The sequence below is a fragment of the Anas acuta genome, chromosome 6 (genome assembly GCF_963932015.1).
Source record: "Anas acuta chromosome 6, bAnaAcu1.1, whole genome shotgun sequence".
Lineage (NCBI taxonomy): Eukaryota > Metazoa > Chordata > Aves > Anseriformes > Anatidae > Anas > Anas acuta.
The window spans coordinates 29,484,645-29,498,275 of record NC_088984.1 but is presented as its reverse complement, the minus strand read 5'-3'; the positions used below and the strand labels follow the sequence as shown (position 1 = coordinate 29,498,275).

Below are 13,631 nucleotides of genomic sequence, written 5' to 3'. Positions count from 1 at the left end.
TTATTTGTTATTTTTTATTAGAGCTCTTCTACGAACTTTGAGGCGAGTGATAGGTTTCCCCCAGTTGAAGTTCCCATGTTGCCTTTTTATTGAGTTGAAGAAAGATTTGTGCTGATGTTTCATACAAAGACTGGCATTGAGAGAAGAGCTGGTATGATTCACACAGTTTTGAGATGCTGAGGATTTTTCAGTGGCTAGTAGGATGGGATCTTCCAAGTAGTTTTATATCTAATGGGGTTTGATAGCCTATTTTTGTCCTGGTTTCAGGAAACTACATCTAGTTCAATGCAAGGAAAGGTTTGGGGGCAAGCTCAAGATGACTCGAGCCTTTATAGCCGAGGAGGTCTTGTTTTCTTTTTCTGTTCAAGCTCAAGTGCAATGGCCAAGCCTGAGGGGGTGTGGCAGTAGCTGGTCACTACAAATGGGTGCAAAAACTAAGGTTGGAAAGTCCCAACTGCATCTGAGTTTGACAGTAGATTCACATCCGTGGGGAAAGGAAAAAACAGCTTGGGATCCCTTCCATTGTGCAGGGATGAAAGCTTCTTGGTCCCATGGAGAGAGGAGGCCTGCGTGAACTTAAGAAGAAACAGTCTGGGAAAAAAAAAAAAAAAAAAGAAAAAGAAAAAAAAACACTTTTTATATGGAAATGGATTCCTTGGAGGACTCATTTTGTATAACAGTGTATGTAGAACTATGCAGAGAAAGAGTGACAGGGCTGAAATGGGAGCCTGTGCTGATGCATCGCGTCTGCATGCGGCCACGTTCATGGTTACTCGATGCAGAAGAAATCCATTCCCTTTCTTGCACTGTCCTGGTTATAGACTGGCAGGAGGCATGAGGGAGCTGTATCACAGGGTCTGAAAGCTCATAGCAAAATGCGATCAGTTTCCAGTGCAGAAAATAATACAGCATGTTTGGATTTGGGATACAGATGGTCTCTTGTGGTTTGCTCAAGATTGCATTTTTAATTGTCACAGTAGCCACGTGGTGATGAAATATCTGCAATTCAGAGGCGCGGGCTCTCAGCTGCTGTAAATCAGAGTGGATTCCTCCAAGGCTGTGATAACTGATAACAGCTTGGGGCCCAGCTTATAGTTTGTGTGCTGTTTGCATGTTTACAGGAAAAAATGAGGTAACATTTTTTGGAAAACAGGTTTGGGCACAGTTGAGCAGATGCTGTGATGTCTCAGCTCTCTGCGTGTTGAAGGCCCATCTGCGTCCTGTTACTTAACACAGAATTAGAACAGGACGCTGCCTTGTGCCCAACAAAGGATCCACCTGAATCCTTAAACATATCCCTAAGAAAAAAGGCTGCTGATTTCAGGAGGGAACCCCCACCTGGTTGCACTGCATCTCATGCAGCCATGCAGAAACCCTCTGCCATGAATGAGCAGTGATGTTGCACTGCTGGCACCTGTGCCAATGTTACAGACAGCTTTGGGGTGGTGCACCTGCAGGTGAGAAGGATCAAACAGTCAAGGGTGCAGAGTTCACTTTGTTCCACGTGCTCTGGAGCTGTACTGTGGTTGCCTAAGTACCTGTTCCTGCTTTGTTGCTGTTTTCTGGTGTGTAGCAGTATGGCTTTATTTCAAAACCAAAGGGTTTTTCTCCACTGCCAATAAGTTCATCTCCTTAATTACTGCTAAACTCTTTGCTGTCACGGTTGTTGAAGGAATCCATTATTAATGGAAAGCAAATGAGCCTGAACCACACCTGTTCAGAAGAGCACAATGCAGAGGAACAATGCTCAGCAGGTCTAGCTGGAGACAGCTGCAGTGATGCCCTTGCACTGCTGAACAAGATCAGGCGAGCTGTCCATCACAGAGCTGTCTGGGTGTGATGTGTTCCCCGCAAAGCCATGGGATGCTGGTGGCCAGGGAGCATGCCAAGGCAGAAACGTCCCTGTGGGGTGTGCAAAAGCCTTGGGATATCAGGTGAGGAGGAAGCCTGTGCTTGTTCTGGACAGACTGCTCAGTGCAGAAGGTAGTCCCTGAGCAACCCCACCGTCACTAACCCAGGGAGCATATTTGCCCTTCTCACATGCTCTGCTCCCCTACTAGCAGCACATACTGAGGGGGCTGAGTGCCCCCCAAGCAGGCCAGCTCGGTGTCTGCTGTTGTTGCTTTTTGGTCCTTTGCCCTCTGCAGAACCGCAGGCTAGAGAAGCCCAGCCAAGCGAGTAACTCTTGGGGCAGTGCTAAGCAAATGTGAAGTGGAGGCTAGGAAGAAGTGGCACCTCTTTACAATGAAAAACCTTCATTTCAGTGTCTACTTTAAGGAAAACCCAAACCTGTGCTTTGCTCCAAGCCCCTTCCTGCCTCTCCCCATCCCTGTCTTCACCTCCTTCCCTCTGCTGAGGCAAAGTGACTACACAGTAAATCTACTAAAATATTCATGCAGATGACGACAGCCCTCCACTAAAACGCATGGCCCAGAGAGAGGTCATTTGTCTGCAGATAGTTAAATCAATATGTTGCTGAATCACTGCAAATCCAATCGGTTGCTGGGGAGAGGGAGCCCTGCTAGCTGCTGGGCCCTCTCAAGCCTTGCTGGTGCTAATGTTTCGGAGCAGGCAGCACCGATGTGCAGCTGCTTCAGGGGACACCACCTGAGGAGGAGAAGCCAGGAGAGCCCTAAACCCAGAGCCACACAACAGCCGATGCCCTGCTCCTCTCCAGCTCACTGCTCTTCCACAGGAAAGGCAAGCGTCCGTCCCTGATGTCTTCATCCAGCTATGCAACCCTCCTGGGGCTCTACAGCAGGTCATCCCTGGCTTGGCCGTGTTGCTTTGCCCCTTGGGTCATGCTCCTTCCTCTGAACACTGCTGTGGTATGTGTGCTTAATCCTCGGCAGGGCTGTGCCTGATACAGGGTCCCCCTGATACACAGCATGTTTTATTATCTCCAGGCTTTCAGGCCTCACTGGCCCCAGGTTAACCTCTGGGCACTCCCACAGTGCTGGGTCATCAGATTTTTAGCCCACAGGTATTTCCAGACTGTTATCTCCTTTAATCATAACTTGGCTGAGCAAGCCTTATTGAACTCTGCGAATCCCTCCACATAAATCAATCCCTCCAGACCCCTGTTGTTTGTTGTTAATCAGCTCTGGGCTCGCTCTGGTTTGTCAGCCTTTCTGGGAATGGCCTGCCTGAAGCTCAATGCAATCCAGATGCAATTAGCAGGGTCCTACAGAGACGAAAGATTACTTCCCCGCTCCACGGGTCAGGGTCTGTCTGCACGACGGCACCGGCCTTTTATTTTCTGCCATACCGCCATGCTGTGTGACAGATCCAGCCCAATCCGTCAATGAGTCATGCTTCACGTGGAGCAGAAGTAATGTTCGGAGGTGGTTCAAAGGGAAGGAAGTCTGCCTCGTACAGCTGAGCAGCAGGAGGTGGGCAGCGAGGGTGGCCTTGGTGGCTGGTGCTGCTTACAGGTCCCCGCGTGCAAGATTTGGGACCAAGTTTCCTCAGGTGGTTTGTGTGACTGCCATGGCCACGTCATATGAAGATTATGTTTCTTTTTGAGTAGGTGCATCGCATGTGCATGCTTTGGGTGAGCTTGGAATAATGGCTCACACAATATGCATCACCTAGCAAGCAAGAGGCTGACATTGCCAAAAACTGGACTGAGGCCTAGGCCTGCCTGCAGGAGCCTGCCATGAATTCAAGGCAAACGCAACCCTCTTAGCAAGGGATGGGAGCAGGAATATGCCTGCACACTGCACGTATTTCTTTGTTTAATGCTATATACAGTTCAGAGAAGCTGTAGACACAGCAACAGCCCGAACAGGGGTCATTGAGAGGGCCTGCCCATGAACCCCCAGCCGCCGTTGTGTGGCAGGGCCGTGCTGCTGTGAGAGATCCCCTCAGCTCTGCCCTTCCCTCGTGGCTTCCTTGAGCTATTTGTTTGTTTTTGCCTCAGTCTTCACTGGCAATCACTCTTACCACATCTCTCAAGTGCCTGAACTTGCTGGGGGAGTGAATTCCCCAACCCGGAGGGGAACTGGCTGATGTAGTTGCCAAGCCACGCTGCATCATAGCTGAAAAGTCGTGGCAGGCAGGTGAAGTCCCCAGCGACTGGAAACAGGGAAGCATCACTGCCATTTTTCAAAGGGATAGAAAGGACAACCTGGGGAACTACCCACTGGTCAGCCTCACCTCTGTTCCTGAGAAGAGCAGGGAACAGATCCTCCTGGAAACTATTTTAAAACGTACGGAGGACAGGGAGATGATTTGAGGCAGGCAACATGGCTTTATTGAGGGCAAATTCTCTAACTTACTTAAAGGTTAATTTTTGCACGGATTAAAGACCTGGAGCTCTGTGAATTCCTGAGCTGCCTTCCTGTCTCTGATCAGGGCTGCTGGGGTGGGGATCACAGGGGATGTGAGGCACTGTTGCCATGTTGCTGACCACAGTTTGTGCACTTTGTACTGAGTCCCTTTAACTGGACCAAAAAATGTTGCGCAAGCATAGCAGGACAGAGGATGAGGAGGATATTGGCTTTAAAGAAAAGAGTAATTTACATCACCCTGTGTTACTAAACACAAGATAATCCTTCTCCAGCTTTACTGGTCTTAGAAAGGACCGAGGCTGCTTTTCTGTGTTTCCAAATGGACCTGAGACCTTTCCAGACTGAGCCCTTCTCAAGAAGGAAATCACGCCTGATTCGATGCTGCTGCCCTCCGAGCAGCAGGAGGCCACATCTGGGAAGAAGGCATGGCACAGACATGAGCCAGCTGCCCACTCACCTGCCTGGGAAGTACTCCTGTAAGCACAGGAGCCTTCCTCCCGGAGCTCAGGGAGTGCTACAAAGATGCTTCCCCTGCAGGCACGGCCACGCTCTCAGGAGGATGCCTGTCAGTGTGAGTCTCCCTGCTGCCTGCTCTGATTAGGCTGTCAGAGGCAGGAGCTGGATGAAGACAGCCGGCTCACAGGAGCAGCCAGTGAACTGCATGTACAGGGGAGCCAAACTGAGCTTTCATCCACAGCCCGTGCTCTGCCCTGAGCACACACTCATAGCTGCTTTCAGGGCAGGAGCTTGGGTCTGTCCTGAGCACTGCAGATTTCGCAGTTCCAGCCCATACTGGTGGCACCAACCTACGCTCTCACCTTGGTGCCTGTGAACAAGCAAACCCATCCAAATTTGGGGTGCTGAGGCAGTACAGGGGGTTATAGGCAATGAGCTTGTGGTCTGGTAGGCTGGATTCAGGTGGGTTGGGGAAAAGGTGGCTGATACCAACAGGGAAAAGCCCCTTTGTCAGGACCTCACCCCTCATTTTCTATCCTAACAAAGCCTGCGCTCAGGAAGCACAAACCCACCCACTCTTGTTGATCTGCCCTAGCAAGGTTCTGAGTGGTTATCTGAGAAAGCTCTCGGGACTGGAAAATGTTTAACCAGAAACAACAAGGTATGGGTTCCCCATCCCCAGTCCTCACAAAAACATTGCTGCTGCATTTATGAGGGCTTGGGACCAGGATGGAGCAGGAAAACAGAGCTAATGCAATGCTTTTGCTCCGTTCAACAGGCAAGAAACACACATGCAGAGCACAGAGTGAACAGCACATATTGAGGTGGAAGGAGGATTTTTGCTCAAGTACTGCATGATGTAGGAACAGAGAGAAAAGATGGATTATGGAGAAATATTGCAGGACTTCCCCTGCAATACTTTCATCAGCATCTTTAGAAGTCCTTGTGTTGTCATTTGTGGAGGGGAGGGCAGAAGGCAAGGGATGCTTCAAGTCAGCAAACAGGCTAAAACCTTAGCAGTTGAAAAGTTTTTGTGTTTTTTTTTTTTTTTCTTTACCTTTTTTTCTCAAGGAGGTACTGGCATTCCTCCAAGCACAGGGGGCCCAGATGGAGCGGTAACACCACTAAAACTTGGGGGAAAGGTGGGTGGGGGTGGGAAAGGTGCAGAGGATCTGTTAAGGAGCAGGCTTGAAAATAGGACCATGTAAAGCAGCTTTGGGAAACATTTTCTTTGCTAATTCCAGAAAAGAACAGTAAGGGAGCTAATATATATATATATATATATATGTATAAATCCGTGAAGACCAAATGTGTTTAGACTGTATTTTGAAAGGCTAGCAGATGAAATCTAGAGATACTGAGAGGCATACTGGGGGGTCTGCCTCATGAACTCTCTGCCTGGTTTTCTCGTGGACACTGCTTTGAGCCTGTTTGTGGAGACGCAGAGAGGCGGGGTGTTCACTTTTGAAGCCTTCAAAACTCAGGGCTGAGAATTTCTCCTGACACATCTTCCACAGCATGTTACAAGAGCCAACTCTTCAGCGTATTAGTTCCCCGTGATGCAGATCTGGGGAGACACATCATTAGGTAGCTGTTTATATGTGACCTGACAGGGGTTTGCCTTGCTGTGAGATTTCACAGCTGTGAAAGCCCTAATGGCATGGCTGCCCCATGGCCATTTACCCTGGTAATGCTGCACTGTGCCCATCCAGTCGGACAGCCAGCACTGCCCATTGCTTGTGTCCGTGTCATTGTCCCACTGAGACGAGTATGAGCTCTGCCTTTGGTTTCCCAGTCAGGTATTTGCCTCTGTGGATTGCTTTGGGAAGGGAGCCCAGTGTGACAGGTATCCTACGAACAAAAGGAGACAGTTTGCGTCCTGAGGGACTGAGTATAAACTCAGCAAGTGCATGCTCTGAAAGGCAACCCAGCGCTGAATTCCCCTGAACAGCATCAAATGGTGGTGGTGCTGCTGAGTGCTCTGAAAGCTGATCGCACTCTTAGGAGCAGTGTCGAGAGGAGGGGAGAAAAAAATCATTGAGAGAGCAGGCTTGGTGTGTTCAGGGAGCCATTCCTGCACATCGAGGACAGGAACACAATTACAGAGTTTGCTCTGATGTGGTGCCTCAGCTCAGAAGCATACCAGAATTCATTTCCCATGTGTTTTATGCAGGACTTTCTATGAAGGGATGAAGAACAGGCAGCAAGAGGCTTCAGATTCATGGCAACTCCTTGCCATGATGCTAGGAGGAACGTGGACTTCGTGTAGATGTGCAGGACGTTGTTTTCCCTTTCTGCAGGCAAAACAACCCAGCAGATCACACATACAGTGAGAAAAGCTCGCAAGCACAACACGTAGCTTATGTAATTTTGCTGTGATAGCCATTGGCACAGAAACAGGGATTTATTTTCTGGTGAATGTCTAAAACAGCGTGTGTAGGAATTCAGTCTCCTTGGTGATAAAACCAACCAACGGGAAACATGAAAAAAAAAAAGGAGATAAAACCTTCCAAGGACCCTGCTTTTATTTTCAGAGTGGAGGACCATGAATTAGCCTGGCTCTTATCTGCTTTCATATCCACAGAAATGGGTGAGCAGCAGAGGACACTTGCTTTGATTCTTGGTTGCTCATGATGGACGGGTATCCATGAAGAAAAAAAGAAAGTGGGAAAATAAAATTAAAAAAAAGAGGATTCCTGATTGCCATAGACAAAGATGAACAGGAAATCTAGGCGTTGGGGAAAAAGATAATCAATCCTTCAGCTTTTGGCCACCAGGTTTGTATCGGGTGGGTGCCCACAGAGGCAGTCATTATCAGTGGGAAGCTGCTTGATGACCTGGGTGGGATGAGCTGCCTTTTTCCTTTCGGCCCAGATGTCCGCTTTCATCAGAGACTGTGCTATTAGTTGGCACTAATGGGAAACCCTCGGGGGTTTCATAGCAGGGGAAAGGGAATGGCAGACGGAGTGGAAAGGCTGATTCCCCAGCTTGGGCTCGGAAATGTGTCACCCTCCCTGGTGTCTCACCACCAGCACAAGGGGCATCCTCTGGCTAAGGAGCAGGAGGTGAGCAGGCCTGGTACAGCTCCTGCCTTCTCTTGTACTTCTGCTCTGTGTGTAAGCAACCCAAGTCATCCCCAAATACATCACAGGAGCATCCCTGGAGAGGGGAATTAAAGCAGGGTTAAACCAGCAGACAGACGTAGTGACAGACCTTCTTTCCCATGAGGGGAAAGGCTGCCAGCATAGCTCCCATGTGAGCCAGGAAAACAAACTCTGAAATGTTCTGTATCTCCAGCCCCTTCCTGCAGCTCCGTGAAGCTATCTGAGTGACTTCGGGGACCATCCTTAGCATGTGGTCTCCATCTCTAACCTCACAGTGAGGATGCTGAGCTTGCTATAAGGAATCTTTTGCTTTTCCTGCAGAGCCCCAGACTAAAACTAGCATTAATCTGAGAATCTGGGGTAAGAGAAGAGACCGCCTGTGCTGACACACCAGGCAGGGAAAAATCACTTCCACTTTTATAGCAACATCTTTCTCCAGGACGTGTGAGCCATTATAGCCTGTGCTGATCAGTGGAGAAGAGGAATGTGCTTTCCTATAAAGACCTCTGAGTCTTTTAGAGAAGAAGCAGATCATAGGATAGCAGAAATCATCACAGGTTTTTAGCTCAGCAGTGCCAGGTGGCAGCAGGCTGAGGAGCAGAGCACGAGGACAGGAGATCACAGGGAGGAGAGACCCGTTGCCTTCGCAGCAAGCTGCAGCTATCTAGGATCAGGTCAGACCTGGCTTTGGGCTGTTGCAGCATAGGATGGACAGCAAAATCAGCATTTTACCAAATGGCAAAATCAGCCCCACTGCTGGGCTGAAAACCACCTGCATCATAGCCCAAGTGCAGCACCACGTCCTCAGCGAGCTCTCCTGCAAACTGAATGCCTTGACAATGTCAAATCAAAACTTTTTTTTTTTTGCTTCAGCTCAACAAGCTGGAAAGAAAGATTGGGTTTCCCAGGTGGAAAATTTCCCATGGAAAATGTTGGAGCCCTGTTTTCTTTCTGATAATGACTGTAGTGACCCTCACCCCCCAAATTATTCTAGCAATGCCCCAGGATCCTAATTAAGACTGAGCACAGCAGCTCTTGGCATTGTGCAAACACATGGGAAGACTCCAGCCCTTCTGCAGAAAGCTTCTCATCTAGTTTGGTTTAGGCAAATGCATCCATTGATACTTTCTTTACTTTTTCAACAGCGCTACAATGGAGGCTTTCATCTCTATCTCTTGTGCGTATTCCAGTGTCATGCCCTCTGCTTTCAAAGGCTTAGGTTTTCCTTTAATTGTGCTGAGAGCCTTTGTTTCTAAGCCTTTAATAATGGATTTTTCCTCCTCTGCCAAAAGAAGAATTTTGTTTCTTTACTGGCTTGTCTTCTAAAGCTAAAGTGGCAGTTCCCTCTTCTCTGTGCGATTTACAAAGCTTATCTTTTAATTTCAAGAGCCAAACAGCAAAAAAAAAAAAAAAAAAAAAAAGGAAAAAAGGAGGGAGGGGGGGCTGGGAGTGAAACGTCAGCATGCCTTTTAAATGCTGTCGCTAGGAGAAGGCTTAATGATCTAGAAATACATAAACTGCACTCTCAGGGTTGCTTGAATTTAGGTAAGCGGCTGCTCTGGACAGACTCCTGCCAAAGGACAGGGTGGGGGGGGACAAAGTCACAGCATTTTTGTTGGCAGGATTTGCAAGTGCTTAGAGCCAGCTGTAGGCCACAGTTCAGCGGTGTCCCCAGCCGGTAGCGGTGGCAGGAGACTGTCAGGCACTTTGCTTCCACGAAGGAAAATAACTGGTGGTGAGTCTGCGAGATGACCATGCCTTGTCACTCAAGCCCATTTTCAAGGATTAGAAATGTGAAAGTGAAGATGGACCCTGTGCTCCTTCTTAACTTCACCATTGCTGAGTTGCATCTCATGGCTCTGGGGATTTGCCACGGCCCTCGGAAGAGCAGTCAAGGTCCCCCCTGGGCTCTGCAGGATGACCTGGGCCAAGGTGCTCTTCCACCCGGCCAGCTCCTCTGCCCACATCAGCACGTGCCTCTTGTTCAGCAAACGCAGCTCTTGAGAAAAGAGCTGAACAGTACAATAAATGGCTAAAACCATCTCATATCCATTTTGCTGCTGGTTAGCTGAGCTGAGGAGCTGCTGCCAAAGCAGGTCTTCCTTTTTGGCTGGGGAAGGCTTTGCTTAAAGAGCTTCCCCTGGAGTTTGACAACTCAGAGTAGGAGGAGCTGCTCTGCGGCAAGCACTTGGTTATTGCAATGGGACAGCTCGTCTCGAAATGAGTTACAGCACAGAGAGATGGAAAATAATGTTTTCCAGGGGCTAGCAAGCAATGTTGTTCTGCAACTTGCTTTTGGGGCTGTCTGTGACCTGAAGAAAGTTTCTGAAGAGAAGGAAGCTCTTCAGCTGTGGCCTGAAATGAACGCCCATAGCACAGCATTCCCACAGACACTGCGGGATGTCTTTCCTTGCCCTGGCAAAACCTGAAGCACCATGAATGAAATCTTTCAGGCTTCACCACACTTACCCATTTGGTAGAGGCACATAAGCAGCTTTCATCTGCAACGAACATGAAAGCACTCAGACACTTCACTGCAGGAGTCGTGGGTTGTGCTGCCAGGGGTTGTGTGCTTCCTTCCTCCAGCCCTGGAGATGAAGCACAGGAGGAGCAGAGCCTTGTGCAATGTGATGTCCCCGTCCTTCCTCGCCTGAAGAGGCTTTAGGTTTTAAACCCAAAGTTAGCATCGCAACAAAATCCCAGCTCTGAAAACATCTGAAGGATGCTGCTTTCATTTCAGGCAGAGGGAACCTATTTAGAAACCTCAAGAGCTGCCATGAAATGGGATCATCATTTGCTGGAGAGCTCCAATGCCTTTTGTGCCTTTCAGCAGTCATAATGAATTCTCATCCCAGCCTGGCATTCGTGCTATATAGTGCCATTTGTGAATATTGGGATGCTAGCTGAAATCCTCATTTAGCAGCGCCGGCTGGATTTGCAACTCTGTGATGACTCTGTGGCAGTTTTAGTGCTCAGGCTTTTAACTCTAAAATCAGACAGCAATGTTTATCATATAATGCACATTCCCACCAAGGCTTGGCTCATTTTTTCTCATCTTGCTGTGCACAAATATTGCTTTTTTTTTTTTTTTTTTACCTTTCCTTCTCCCCACAGCCTGTCTCATTCTGCATTTTGCCTCCATCCCCATGCACATGAAGGCCAGTATAAATGTAATTCCAGTATATTGTTCCACTCCACAGTCACCTTCTCATGCTTTTGGTGGGCTCCAGTGGGCCTGAAACACCCCCTCTCCACTTGCCTGCCCTCCAGACCTCCCCTTCAAGGTCAGATGAGGAGGAGGAGAAGGGAAGCTGGAAGCTGCAGTTCTCCCAAAGATAGTGTTGCATCTGAGCCAAGCAGCCTGTGCTGGTCCAGTCTTCCAGCTTTTGAAACAATAAAAATCTAGCAGAAAATGATCAGAAACCTACAGCTGCTGTAATTCCTACGCTCTTTGATACCTTCAGCTTCCCGGCCTCTTTGCTCTCTGGGCTCCCAGTGGGAGCTGCAGAGATCAAAGAAGTCTGACTCATGCTGAAAACAGGCTGGTTCCCAGGTAGGGAACTAGGTAGTTTCAGGGCTCTGAGGTGACTGAAGGTCACAGATCATTTCCCCTTGCCCTTTCCTCTTGAAGACCACAGCCGTGTTGCTGCCACCGTAGCTCAGATTCAGGGGCTGGCAGCACTGCAGGGCAGACAGCCAGCATCCACAGCCAGACACAGGTCACAGGTGCAAAGCAAATGGAGTTAAGCAGCATTTTTTGGAGCAGATATCCCCAAATGACAGTCTTGCAGGAGATGCATTTTCCTCCTGCGGAGCTGTTCTGCATCCCATTTCTCTGGCAGCAGCGCAGCCTGTTCAGGGAGGGAGGCGTGTGACCTCCAGAAAATGCTCGTCATGCTGGGAATTGACTCAATGCCACAGATTTAATGAGGCAACATCAGTTGGTGAATGGAGAAAGAAATGGCAGGGAATTGAGGGGGTGGAAGGGTTGGAGGGGTTACTTTCTCCTTTTTTATTTATTTTTTTTTCAAGAGGCAAACAATTATTTTGGTGTTTTAATAGTTATTGACAGCTTAGTAGACAAGCGATGTCTTAGCAGTAGACCATAAGCTATTCAACCAAGATATGCTACCAAATAGGTTTTTTTTTCAGCCTTCGCAGAGCAGCGAGCTATTCTCACTCCCAGCCCCGGCGTTTTGTCACCGCGGGTGACGTGGGCTGATGCTGATGTGGACAAGGACACAGCAGTTTTGTCTGCTGGCTGGACGCTGCAGAGCAGCAGCTGGCCATCGCTCAGGGACAGCGCGATGCTCTGTGTGGGTACTGCAGGTAACAACCTCTGAGAAAGGGCTCCCAGACCTGAAACCAGGACCCACAGACTCGTCTGAATGTCAGCCTGTATCACGTCACGGCAGATCAGACAGCATCGGGCTGGCTTACAAGGCCAGCACCCTGCCTTGGCATAATCCATCCCGCTAGCCATGCATATGAATGAGAAGAGGAAATGTTATTTCTATGGTGACACATCCTTGAGAGCACCTAATCTGGATTTATTGAGGTCGTAAAGCTGACTTAGCGCTGCGGCACCCAGACTGTAGGATAAATAGAAGTCTTCTATTTATAATGCTGCCAATCTGACTCCACTCGCAAGCACTAAAAATAAAAACTTTTTTACAAAGCCAGTTGAATTAATGGGTGCTCTTTTTGCACTGTCTATGAACAGGGAGGCCTAGCAAAAAGGGATTTTTTTGCCCAGCTCATGCTTCTGGTTTGCTGGTACGAGGCCGGATCGACTCAAGCTAGCACAAGTCGCACCCTCCTCTCTTGCTCACCTTGCTTGAGCTTGAGCACTTTGCAGGGTGGCTGCTGCCGGAGGCAATCTGCTGACAGCAGAGCTGGGATAACAGCAGAGCTCGGCTTTCCCACAGCAGCCCTCTGGGCACGGCAGAAGGCTCCCGGTCCTGGTTACCCGTGTGGGTTTATAGTGCTGAACAGCCGCCCAGCTCTCTTCTCTTTGAGAGGAAAGCAGAGACCTTGATTGTATCATTAACGCCGCCGTGGACTAGATCATAAGGCAGATCCCCTGCTGTTGTGATTTAGCACCAGCCTGGCTTCCTCTGTGATGTTTTCTGGTTTTGTGTTTGTTTTCAGAGCAGACAGGGCTTGTCTTTCCTGTGGTTTCTACCTGTTGGAGTCTGTGCTGCTAACTGGGCTGGCAGGGTTGTGTGGAAATGTCCCCGTCATGCTGGGAAGGGTTGGGGAGCACTTGGTAAGGGGCTTTGTCAGAGCTTTGATACACAGAACAAGTCCTGGGCACCAAAACCTGGCATTTGGTGCTCACTTGTCTTTGATAGACAGGACAAGGGTTTGGGGTCGGAAGAGCAGGGATCAGATCTCAAATACCTCGAACCCCACAGTCCTTCTCACTGAGTCACAACCCTCTGTAACCCTCGTACAAGCAGCCCTCAAGCCTTCATGACTTAAACACCCTCCGGCAGAGAAAAGAGCCTTCTTGCTCCAGGAAGGGATGTTTGCTCAAGCCACGGTTTCTTCCCACAGGAAACCTGCCTGGCAGAGCTGGCACAGTTCGGAGCAGGGTGTGGGCATCGGACGTGATACAACATGATGTGGAAGCAGCAGATGTTGACATGATCAGGTTTGTTGGCTTTTTGTTTTGTCTTTTCCTACCTGTGACTTCACTCCGTTTGGAGAGAGCACATGCCAGGCAGATGGAGGGGAAAAACCATTCCCTGAGCTAAAAGTCAGGGAAATGGCATGG

At 49.0% G+C, this 13,631-nt stretch overlaps 1 long non-coding RNA gene across 1 annotated transcript in view; it reads left to right on the top strand.

The window, feature by feature from the left end:
* LOC137858446 (uncharacterized) overlaps positions 1-13,631 on the top strand; it is a 97,792-nt gene that overhangs the window by 47,654 nt on the left and 36,507 nt on the right. The window contains exon 2 of the long non-coding RNA XR_011097734.1: positions 13,412-13,508. This is a non-coding gene — a long non-coding RNA (uncharacterized lncRNA). The remainder of the gene's footprint in view (positions 1-13,411; positions 13,509-13,631) is intronic.